Source organism: Pangasianodon hypophthalmus, chromosome 6 (assembly GCF_027358585.1).
Source record: "Pangasianodon hypophthalmus isolate fPanHyp1 chromosome 6, fPanHyp1.pri, whole genome shotgun sequence".
Classification (NCBI taxonomy): domain Eukaryota; kingdom Metazoa; phylum Chordata; class Actinopteri; order Siluriformes; family Pangasiidae; genus Pangasianodon; species Pangasianodon hypophthalmus.
Genome location: NC_069715.1, coordinates 27819830 through 27831993, shown reverse-complemented (window position 1 = coordinate 27831993; position 12164 = coordinate 27819830).

Below are 12164 nucleotides of genomic sequence, written 5' to 3'. Positions count from 1 at the left end.
TTTAATAGTACAAGCGAGATTGGATCATCTTTATGCGGCAAGATTTTAAAAAATGGAGTCCTGAGATCCCCTGAAGCAGAGATACAGCAGAGCTCTTTGATATGGCAGACATTTTGTGCCTGAAACCGTGTGTTGTTTTGGCAGACATGTTGTGCGTGAGCTGTGCGTAGTTATAACAAAACAAATGGTGGAAGATATCAGCACATACTTGAGCTGCTTATGTATTGTAAATCAGATTTTAGGAAAGAGACTAAAATGAAGATGTGGAGGTAATTGATATTTTGTAGGACATTTGGATGAAACTCATGAGGAGCTGTTCATTCTCTTCATCTTAACTTCATTTTCTGGCACCGGCCTGTAAAATGATGATGGATGGATTTTAATTTCACAGCGCATGCTGATCAGTGGGTGAAATACATCTCGAGCGATTAGTGATCTCAGGTATAAGTGCTGCTCGTATAAGCAGCAGAGAGAGGAAGCAGAAAAAGGAGCATGCTGTAGCTGCTGCATGACTGTAACCCTCTCTCCCTCCCCCTCTCTCTCTGGTATTAATATTGGGCAAGACAGGGCCATGGTGGTGATTTCAGCTTCTCTCTGCCTCTGATAGATGGCTCTTGCTGATATATGATCTATGATGCATGTGCAGAAAGGCCAGCTCATCTTTATGCATGAGCCTTGCAATGTCATTTCCTTTTAAAGTGGCAGAACCCATATCCTCAGCGCTGAATGTTTTATTTTTCTCAGTGCTAACATATATAAATTTATATATTTTTTTGCAATTGTTAAAGGAAAGATGGGTTTCCAATTATTTATAATCCGTTAGATTAATGAAGGTTTCAATACGTTGTACTTGTTTGCATATTGTTGGCTTCTGATCTCATGATATGTTTTGCACAGAAGATTAGCTTGCACTGGCATCACCATTATTTTTCAGTTGAGTCATTAATGAACTGGCCAAGTGTGCACTGTGCTCCATGTCGTCTCTCTCCACTGAAGCAGCTTTCGCTTATTATAATGATCTTCTAGGAACTAAGATGCTACACCAGGTCCTGCTCATTAAATCTCACCAGCACAGTCCTAGTATGATGGGGAGGGGTGTGAGTAATACTCAGTGGTTAAACCTTTACAATAACACATACTATAACATACACAGTTGTCTTTTTATTTCAGGAAATTTCCACAACCTGTTTTTGAACCTCTCTCTGTCTTTTTTATTCACTCTTCCCCTCTGAGAGCATTAGTTTCCTGTATTAGACGTAGGAAGAACCTGCCGCCTATCTGTCTCTGAAATGACTTTTTAATGGCCAACTGGATTTGCTCATCTATCAGGGGCTCGGGCCTTTCCTGATTCTCAGATAAACTCTAATGGATTTGGTCTCTAATGTTCACACAGTCACTAAGCTTCATGTGTAGCATGCAAAAAGTGAAAGTAGGTTATATCAAGTAAGAAAAACAGGGTGTAACAAGAAAGTGTATGTTGCTTGGTAATAATGCAGTATAATTATCCATACAATATAGCATTCTGCACTATTTTACAGAAACCTCACATACATTTCACATGTGATTTTTCTTGTGTTTATGTGAGTAATATGTGTATTTCAAAATGTCATGCCCTGAACTCAAGTAAACACGTGACATCATGTGAACGATGTGATCACGTGAAAGTGCATTTCAACATTATGTCCATAAATTGTGGCATGAATTCAAATGATCACGTGAAAAAGAATTAAATAAACTAAAATAAATCACATTTGAAAATAAATTGTGAAAAACCATACACGCAAGAAAAAACCCCACATGTAGTACATGTGAAAATAAGTTTATTGTGTGTGAAATCACGTGTAAAATAAAACCAAATGCCCTACATGTGAAAATAAACAATCACGTGGGGAAAAAATCAGATGAAAATAAATTATGTGCAAAAATGACATGTGAAAAATAAAATCATTTGTCCCACATGTGAAAATAATCCATCATGTGGGGAAAAAAAAATCACATGTGAAAATAAATTATATTGAAAAATTACATGTGAAAAATAAAACCATTTGCCCTACATGTGAAAATGAAAATATGCAATGCGTGAAAAATTTGAAAAATTTTGAAATAAATGATAAATGTGAAAAAAAGATTACGTGACAAAAAAATGTGTGAGAAAAATACACGTGAAAAAATCATATGTGAAAAAAGAAGCATATGAAAAAAAAATGACGTGAAAAATGTGTGAAAACAAAATGAAGTGTCTAAAAACCCACGTGAATCATGTGATTGTTCATGTGTGAGGTTCATGTGACATTTCTGGGCTGTTTTACCCTGTAGTAGTATTTTTTTTTTTATCACATTACTATTATTAATGTAATGTACACTAACAAACTGTAAAAACATTATTACTCATCTTCATACTATTGAGGTTAAGCTCAGCAGGACCAAAGCAGCAAGGGTGGGGGGATTTTATTATTATTATTTTTTTTTTAGAAAGTCGGCCGTGTGAAATGAGATGCTAATCAGAAGCAGCAGGAGCGTGAACAGGCTGCGCGTGGCCACCGTGAATATCTCACACTGATGCTGATGTGATAAATTATGCTAAATCTCTGACCCTGTGTGTGTAAAGAGCTGAGATGCAGGCCTTGTAGCCGCAGCATGGAGAGAGCTAAGATGGATGATTGTGCATGGTGCAAAGATTAGGAAAGGCTTCTGAAGGTAAAGAGAGGAGAGAATGAGGTGGAAAATAGTAGTAGTAGATGTAAGAGTGCAGAAATATGAGCAGGGTGGTGTATGGATGGAGCTGGGGAGGGTGTAGAAACTCATTAACATGAGAAAAGACGGCTGCATAGTAATAGTAGTTGTGCAGCTCTGTCCGGGGTTGATAACAGTGAGAAGTGTGCCAGACAAACATACACTTAATGATACATGACATCTCACCAGGTGGCAGCCAGGCACCACATGTGTTTCTCTAGTTTCTTTTCTTTCTTTCTTTTTTCTTTTCTTTTTCAAGTAAATCTCCAGTTTGTGACCTGTATTTGTCACTGCTTCCAGATATACTTCATAATTCACAACAGCGAAGTGATTTGTGTTTTTATAATTGTTATTCAGCAATACTGTTGCAATATTATTCTGCACGATATTGCATACACTCTGCTTGCAATGGCAGACCTAATGCAAGAATATTTTAATATAATTTTATATTAGCACCCCCCCTTTCCATCTCATATACACATACACGTACTGTCACTTCTTCATTATGCATGATGGATAGCCCAATTTAAAAAGCTGCTGAGGGAGTCTAATTTAGGCATGAGATTTTTAACGAGATTAAACATCTCACATTCAAAGCGGGTAATCGATGCAGACGTTTCTATCATACACACACTTCTCCCAGCTCATTGTTTACACACACATTTAAATACATCCGTCAGGGCATAATTACATTAAGGTCACAATTGCTGCTTGGTCATTCCTTTGTTTTAGACGTTATGTTTGAAGAGGTGCATGCATTTTAAAACAAGATGTATGTCTCTTTGTTTTTTTAAAAAATAATAACTACAAGACAAGAATTCATATTCCTTTTTATTATCACCATCACTATTGTTTACATGAGTCACATGCTTTACCAGATTCCCTTCCTTGCCCTGGTTGTTTCAGGCCTGCAGAGCGAGGCATGATTTATTTTAGTTATGTGTGGACGTCCAGTTGCAGAATAGCCCATTGTGTTCATCACAAAAGAGAAAGGCCAGCCTCAGCAGCCGGGCAGATGGCACATTTTAGTATTAGAGACAATAGTGTTCACCCGGACTTCTATTAAAGAACTCACCGAGCTGCATACTAATCATGCATACATTAAAGCAGTGGCCACAAGCCACACATCAGGGGTTTTACATCTCCTTAACATAAAATTTCATGTGGAATGATCATACCTTGATATGATTATAGGCAAACGATTTGGTATCTTTGTTCTTTGTATTACGCAAAAATCACTCTTTTCCTCTACATAAGCACTGTACAGAGTAGACATCTTATGTCACAGGTTTTAGGGCTTCCAAAAAAAAAAAGAAAATGACAATAATCAGAGCCCCAAACAAATATAAAGACCCTAAAATTGATTTGACGTGGACAAAAACAAGCACAGTTGTGAATTTAGATTATGCATTTTAGTTACAACCCTTATTTCTATTCCAAAGCAGCTTCACTCTCCTCCCCCTTTCAGCAGGTGCAATTTAATGAGATGCAAATGAGACACGCATACAGCCAATCTCATGTGCGATGATTAAGCACAGGATATTAACCATTCTCTCCCTCCTTTTAATTTGGTTAATTCCATCTTCTGTTCTGTCCCTTCATCACACAACTGGTGCAACAGTAGTATCCAGGGGGGGAAAAAGAGCACAAGTATCCTCTGGGTTCATCCTCCATGTTGGTACTCCTGAGTAGACGAGAAAAATTCGCCTGTGCTTCAAGTCAGAGCATAAAAACCACCATTCTGAGCACCATTTTCTTCTCTCCCTAAATTATCTGTTGTCTCTCTTTTGACTGCACCCTCCTTTTTTGTTGGTCCATTTTTTTTCTTTTAAATCCATTTGCATAATGAAGATGAGGTGAAATTAAGATCCCCAACCGAGCTGAGACGAGAACACTGATGATCCAAACCTCATTAACGCGACAAGATTAGCATATCCACGCTTAAATCCTGCTCAAACGCTTTACCTAAAAAAAAGAAAAGAAATTTCAGGCATGACGAATGAGTTCGCTAATTTCACGAGGTCGTTAATGTCTGTTTTTCGAGTCGCCTTGAGCAGGGTTTCATCGATAAACAATGCAAATTCCAAAATAAATTGTTCGCCTCTGACAGTCGTTGCCCTCAAACCATGGAAGTGAGGAGGTGATGCCAATGCAACATCCTAACATTGAAGCACAAATATCTGGTAATCCCTCCCTTTTGAGAGTACAGAGATGAGAGAAGGATGGAGAGATAGGGGGAGAGAAAGAAATGTGCATTATTCATACACCAAAGCCATGTCAAACATCCAGAGTGAGGATCTCAGAGGATCTCCGAATGGCAACATGTTCACGCTGTTTCCCTAAGCACAGGTTCATCAGGTGGTCAAAGACTTCTGGTCTCACAACACACGGTTGAGGGTTTATCCCTGATGAACACCTAGAGAACTTCGTAGATGTCCCAATGTAACTCCAGTTCTCCTGAAGAGATTAATTTGTCCAGATCTTCCATGCCCTCCATCCTGTTTCTTGATAATCATTTGTATGTTCTATCACAGAAGACAATTGAATATTTAAAAAAAGAGAAGAGTTCAATCATTACAACATGATGGCTCCATATTGCTGAATCATTCTTATGTAATAATTCCAAGGCCTTCCTGGTTCTCCTCCCAGTTGCTTTCGTCTCCTCCCCCATTTTTAGAACTGTTTCCAGATTTCATGAGCCAAGATCATGCAGAGATGCCGATGATGCAGCATTATCCCTCTATCGAAGTACGCACTACACAACATTGGCACCAGACTGCCAAGGGCACCGCTCGACTCGCAGCCCTGGCATTTGCTGGCATTCCTTCACTGATCTGTATCCGCCCATCGTTTTTATTCTCACACTCGTTGCTGCTACATTCCTCCATCACGACCAAATCTGTCACCCTAATTAACCCAACAAACTCCACCAGTGTTAATTAAGCTGTCGGATCAGAGTGTTTGTCGCTCTTTTGTTTTCTGTTTCTTGTCCCTCGGGCTCTTTGTCTTTGCCAAGCAGCACGTGTCAGGAGCCATCGCTGCGGAGACACGCTGGCACTGTGCCATTCTTGAAACGATGCCATGATTCTGGCACCAGACGGCACAGCGGAGATCCTGGCACACCGCCGAACATTAGCAAGTGCTAATGTGAGGTGCCAACACAAACATGCGCAGAAAAATACCTATGGATGCAACCACGCCACGTGCCAGAGATATCGATTAGCGTGTTGCGGAGGGGAACCATGATGCTACGCAGACCATGTGAGGAGGTGTTGAGAGACGAGATGACAGACGTAGAGATGAAAACATCTTCCTAGTGCCTATTCTGAAGTAATCTGGATATGTTCTCTGTGCCTGAAAAAAACACAAAACATATTAGTACTGAACCAAAATTCTCGTCACATTGTGCAAACATCAACATCCAAAACTTACACTTTGGATGTTTTTAGTGTCTGATGAAATCCGGAACCACCTTGAACTTTTGCCAACTTCCTTCCATCATTCAACCTCACAAATCACTTCTCTGTTAGTGATGGCAGCTGGTTGACGACTCTTTCTCTTTCTGTCTCTCCTCCCTTCCTCTCACTGATGCCCGCGTGCCTACACTCACTCTCTAGCGCCAGCGCTGAGTGGATGGCACTGTGCCAACCTCACACGACCGCCGAGCTCATTCGCCACTCCACATCAGGCCCTTCCCCCCGCAGCCTCTCACTTTACCTAACGAGAGCTTGTTCTCTTGTTCTGTCTCTACTTCTCTTGTTTCTATTTTTCATCTGTATTTCCTCTCCCTTTTGATGAACACACATAAACACAGACCTATTCATAAGCTTGTGCACAGATGCGTGCTCTGTAGTCTTTCTTTTCTTATCTGAACAGATGGCTTTGCTGTGGATGTGATTAGTTCACCCATTAAGACGCAGATTCTTGATTCTGAACTCCTGTCAAGTAGGCCTCAACAAGTTGTTTCCCCCTTCTGTCCTCTTTTTTTCTTTTCTCTTCCTGCTTTATTCAGGCAAACTGAGCGTGAAGCCCCCTGCAACAGGAGGTAACCACGATGCAAATTAACTTTATTAGCAAGTGAGTGAATAGCATGAATATGCAAAGTTGTGTGTAATTTATGAGTGTATGTTCTAAACCAACACAACATCCATCATTCATCAGAAATAAAGGTACTAAACTAAAGCTTAATGGCAAAGATGCTTGTCACTGGGGTGGTACCCACAAGAGTACATCTTTTGTATGTTCAGTTAGTGGAATATAATTGCACAGGAACATCATTAAGGTACATAATTGGACCTTAAAGGCTGTGTACTTTAGTGAACATATCTGAACAATAGCTTTTCCTTTTAGTTTTCTTGTCTTCCTTCCTTTCCATCCTTTCATCTCCATCATATCTCTCACTCTCTGTCTTATTTCCTATCATTTTCCTGGACCCATGTGGAAGACTTGACTGTGACTGCTGAAGTGCCTGAAATAATCAAAAAGTGTGAAAGTGAAATTGTGTCTGAAGTCAGGTTGTGAGTAAGAAGTATTCACAGTATAATTGGTTGCAATTTATCTCTATACAAAAATTTAGCATACATAAATAATACAAAATAAAAATACAATATGGATGCACATTCTATCACAAGACAACAAACCAAAGCATAAGATTAAAAAAAAAAAAAACAGAAAATTGTTTGAAAGGAACCAAACAAGATCTTTTGGTCTCCAGACCTGCTTTGAAGATGGCAGTGTATGAGTATGTACAGATATTTAAGGAAGGAATATTGGAGAATAACATAACTGAGAGAATCCAAAAACTGCTCAGAGGATACAGTACATTAGAGGTTATAAAAGCAAAGAGTGAGCATTTAAAAAGAAGCACTTTAAACTCATAACATTTACATTTTTAAGAAGTTAATAGCAGTACTTGCTCATTTGTCTCATCGCTGTTAAATTTCTTTGTCTTGCTTCATTTTGTCCTAAAGGATGCAACTGTATATAGTCTATATAATAAACACACAGCAACATTGTAAGGTTATCCCCAGGTGCCAGAGTTTGATAAAATTAACCTCAACCCCTTGTGCCAAAGGAACTAAAAAAACAGGACCAATGCACTACGTAAGGAATAAAACACTTGGGGGGTGTGCTGTTGTAGGAACATAATAACTGACAGGGTGGTGTGATGCGGTAGCAAGTGGAGTTGCTGTTACCACCCTGAAGTTGATTATTTTCCTATAACAGCACTTCCTGAAGTGCTTTATTCCTCTTATACCACAGCGCTTTGCTGACAATTACATTTTTTTTTATTTATTAAAAACACATCATACTTTTTATCTGTTTATAGTTACATTTCCATTAACTATTACAATGTCTTCTGTGTATACTGTATGGAAAAATATAATGCAGTGTCTTGTGGCTGAATGTTGGAAAGGTGTTGTATTTTCTCTGGGCTGTGAATATATCTGTACTGTTAGGCGTAGTCTTGAGGATAGAAATATGTACGATGTGTAAGAAATAATGTCATTGTGCAGCTTGTACCTCAAAGTGTAAAGACTTCAGTGTTGGAAAACTTAAAGTTACATCTTTACCGCTGACTGGTGGAAAGTGCCGACACTGAAGACATAAATGTTAAATTAATGTCAATTAAATTAACAACAATTACACAATTTTACATGGACCATACAAGTCCCTGTGAATGAGTTGTTTTTACAGAAACTATAACGTATTAAAACGAGTGCATTAATATGATCCTGTGATTTGCAGCTGCACTATTGTCAGAGCTGCTGTTACAGAAAATTAATCGACACCTTCTGACCAATCAGACTCCAGAATTCAAACAGTACTGTGGCATATGTGTACAATATTCCATACATTCATTCCTTCAATAGTCCTCTAAATAGAGCTATGAGTATTAGTTATTTCAATAAGGCTATATCATGACATCACAATCTGTACTGTAATAAGGTAAATGAGAGTCAGTGTGTTCAGCTATTTATGATGTAGTCAATAAAAGGAAATGGCTTCAGGCCACCGTATTTGACAATAGCAGTGGTTTTGCCTGTGAACTGAAACATGTAGATTACATCATCTTTTTTTTCACCCTTACTGTTAATGTCTCTTAAGGAAGCATACACACACACCCAACACACACACACACACACACACACAGAATGACTTACAGTAATGGGTACTACCGGGGCCCAGCGGTATATAAATCCCATTTCCCATCAGCCCCTGGCCTGACCCTTGACCCAAAGAGTCATATGGTTTTCAGGAAGGTGTGTGTGTGACCTGGTCGATAGTTACAAGGTCTCTGCTCCTCTACATCATATTATTCTCACATCTCTCTCTCCATTAGTGGGGAAGAGAGAGTAAATCTCTCTCACACACTTCTTCTGTCTTTCTCTTTCCTTATCTGTTTTCATCTGTCTCACAGAGAGAGAGAGAGAGAGAGAGAGAGAGAGAGAAAGAGTGCAAGCATGGGAAATATTAAGAACAGCATGGAATTACAATTGCCATGCGTGTCACGAGGCCTTCAGGTAGCGTTGCCATGGAGATCAACACGGGTAGGTGTACTAATATGCGAAGGTATCATATTTGACGCGGATGCTGGCTCTCGCAGGACAGCGTGTGTGTGTGTGTGTGTGTGTGTGTGTGTGTGCGTGTGTGTGTATACTCATGTATAAATAGTCTTCAGTGCATGAAAATTCTTTCTGGTGGGGTTTTCGAAGCTACATTTTCACACTGATTCACTGCCTTACAAAACAAGAAGAAGGAGAGGGATCTTGAGACTTTTTAATGCTTTATGCACAAATTCTAAGCCCGAGAATCCCTAAACCTGATGATCATCCTTTATTTAAACTTAAAAGATTTTCTGTCAGTTGGTACTAAATAATTGACCATCCATGTTGCAATAATATTAATCTTTTAGTTTTGGGAATGTCAATCAGATGGAAATTGGTTAACCCCTTAAAGTACTCTCTGATTATTCATTCATCTTAAATCATAATATTTAGTATCTACTATGAATTATTCAGTAACTACAGTAGTTACAGTAGAAAAGGTTTTTAGTTATGACTATGAGGAATGTAACTTCGTACACACTGATGGATCCTGGAGTTTAATAAGATTAAAAATATTCTCAAAAGGTAAAGGTTTAAGGGGTTATGGATTGAATATAGCTTAGACAGCAGTGCATGTCTGTGTTCTCAGGGGAACATGGTATTTTGCAATATGGTAAATTACAATATGGTAAACATAGTATTTAATAAGTAGGTATGTGGTAAGTAAGGAATAAAACACTTGAGGGCATAATGTTATAGGAAAATAATCAGTGATGCAGTGATGTGATGCAGAGCAGAGTTACTGTTACCACCCCAAAGCTGATTATTTTCCTATAACTGCACATCCAGAAGTGTTTTATTCCTCTTATACCACAACAATTTGCCATGATTACACTTTTTATGTATTACATAATGACATTGCCTACTTTTTATTTATTTATATTTACAGTTAATGCTGTGGGGCATCTGTGAAACAAGATAGTTCCTGTTATCACTTACGTTATAACAGCTATATATTTTTGATATATGTGTATGTATCACTTACGTTATAACAGCTATATATTTTTGATATATGTGTTCCCTCTGAGAATCCCTGAGATCAAAGTATTGATCAGTTTTACTGGATCCTGCCTTTCTGAACCTTCTTTCCATCTCACTATCTAAGTTTTTTTCATTGCATATGGTATGGTGTTTTCTTCAGTGGCTTTCTTCGATTTGTTACTCGGGTCTCTATAGCTTTGCTTATGGTCCTTGAGATCAAATACCTGCTCTTCTACATTGTAAACAATTTCTGTAATTCTTACAGCAACATTTTACAATAATCTGGCTTATTATGAAACATTACAATACAATAACATTAAAAAAACATCACAATAAATTACAGTAATATGATGCATTGTGGGAAGTGTTAGTTGTTTCTAGGAAGTTATCAGACGTAAAAAAAAAAATGCTTGGATATGTGGAAAATAAAGGCTATTTTCTAGTTTCTATGTATCCTCTAAATGACTGAAATTGAACTTTTTTTTAAACTGTGGGATTGATTTTCAGCTGTTTTGTGATCTTACAGAAATGTACGGTAAGTATGGTGTTTACAGTTTTAGTGTGTAATTCTTGCAGTAACAACTTAATTGCCAGTAATTTACTGTAAAATGTAGGGTTTTTTTTTTGCACAAATCACTTATCAGTTTTGTGTGGAGCACTACAGACACCTTCTCAATGATGTTAGCCACAGAATGGCTGTTGTAATCCCTGTCATTTTAACTACTTCACAGCACGTCTTCAGCAGATCCTTTGAGTTAATCTTTGTGTTTGCTTTGTAGTTGTATCAATTGATTTGTACGAAAGTGATTTTAGTCACATTTTGTGCACTTAGTTCTCTTTTCAGATCAGTTTTGCTGCAGGTAGGACATGGTTTTAAGAAAATAGAGGAAATCTAGACAGAGTAAAGCACATTTTGTCTACGCAGTATTGAGTATCACATTCCCTTCCAATTTACATTTCAAAGATGGAAAGCATGAACTGAGTATTTACTTAAAAGAACTACATAATACACATTAAGTGCTGAGTAATTATTGAACTTTAGTACTATTATTACCTTTAATATCTAATCCATCCAATTTCACATAAATTATTATTATGCACCACTATATAATATACAGTAGACAAGGGCTGTACCAGATATTACTATGATAGCTTATTTATATATAACACCATTTAAATACTATGTCGTTAGAAAATAGTAAAATAACATGCTACTAGATTTTTTCTGCAAAAAAGGTTTGTTGAAGTGTGTGTGTGCGTGTGTGTGTGTGTGTGTGAGAGAGAGAGAGAGAGAGAGAGAGAGAGATGTGGTCGATCGTTACAAGTAAATGTCACTGTACAGTTGTTTGTGGTAATCTTTTTCTCTCTCCATTTCCCACAGTGCCCTAAAGGTAATGCTATAAGTGAATACTGAGAGGATGAGGATCAGCTGACAAGGAGATTCATGGATTATCTGAATTAAAGGAATTATTACAGGATGATTGGACATTCACAGAGAGATCTGTAGAGATGGTGCTTGAGCACTGTGTCTTTAGAAACACCTGAAGCTGAATATTTGTGTGTAGGTGTGTGGTGTGTGAGGACTTTTTATATCTTATTGGGAAGAAAATATCTGAACAAAATAGGAATATCTGACAGTTTTCACCTTGTGGGGCATTTGGCTGATCCGTTCAAGGAAAACTGACTTAATACCAAAACATGGATTTAGGTGTAGCATAGAATTTAGTAGCTGCATTAATAATGATGTTAAACTAAGGTGTGTGTGTGTGTGTGTGTGTGTGTGTGTGTGTGTGTGTGTGTGTGAGAGAGAGAGAGAGAGAGAGAGAGAGAGAGAGAGCTCAA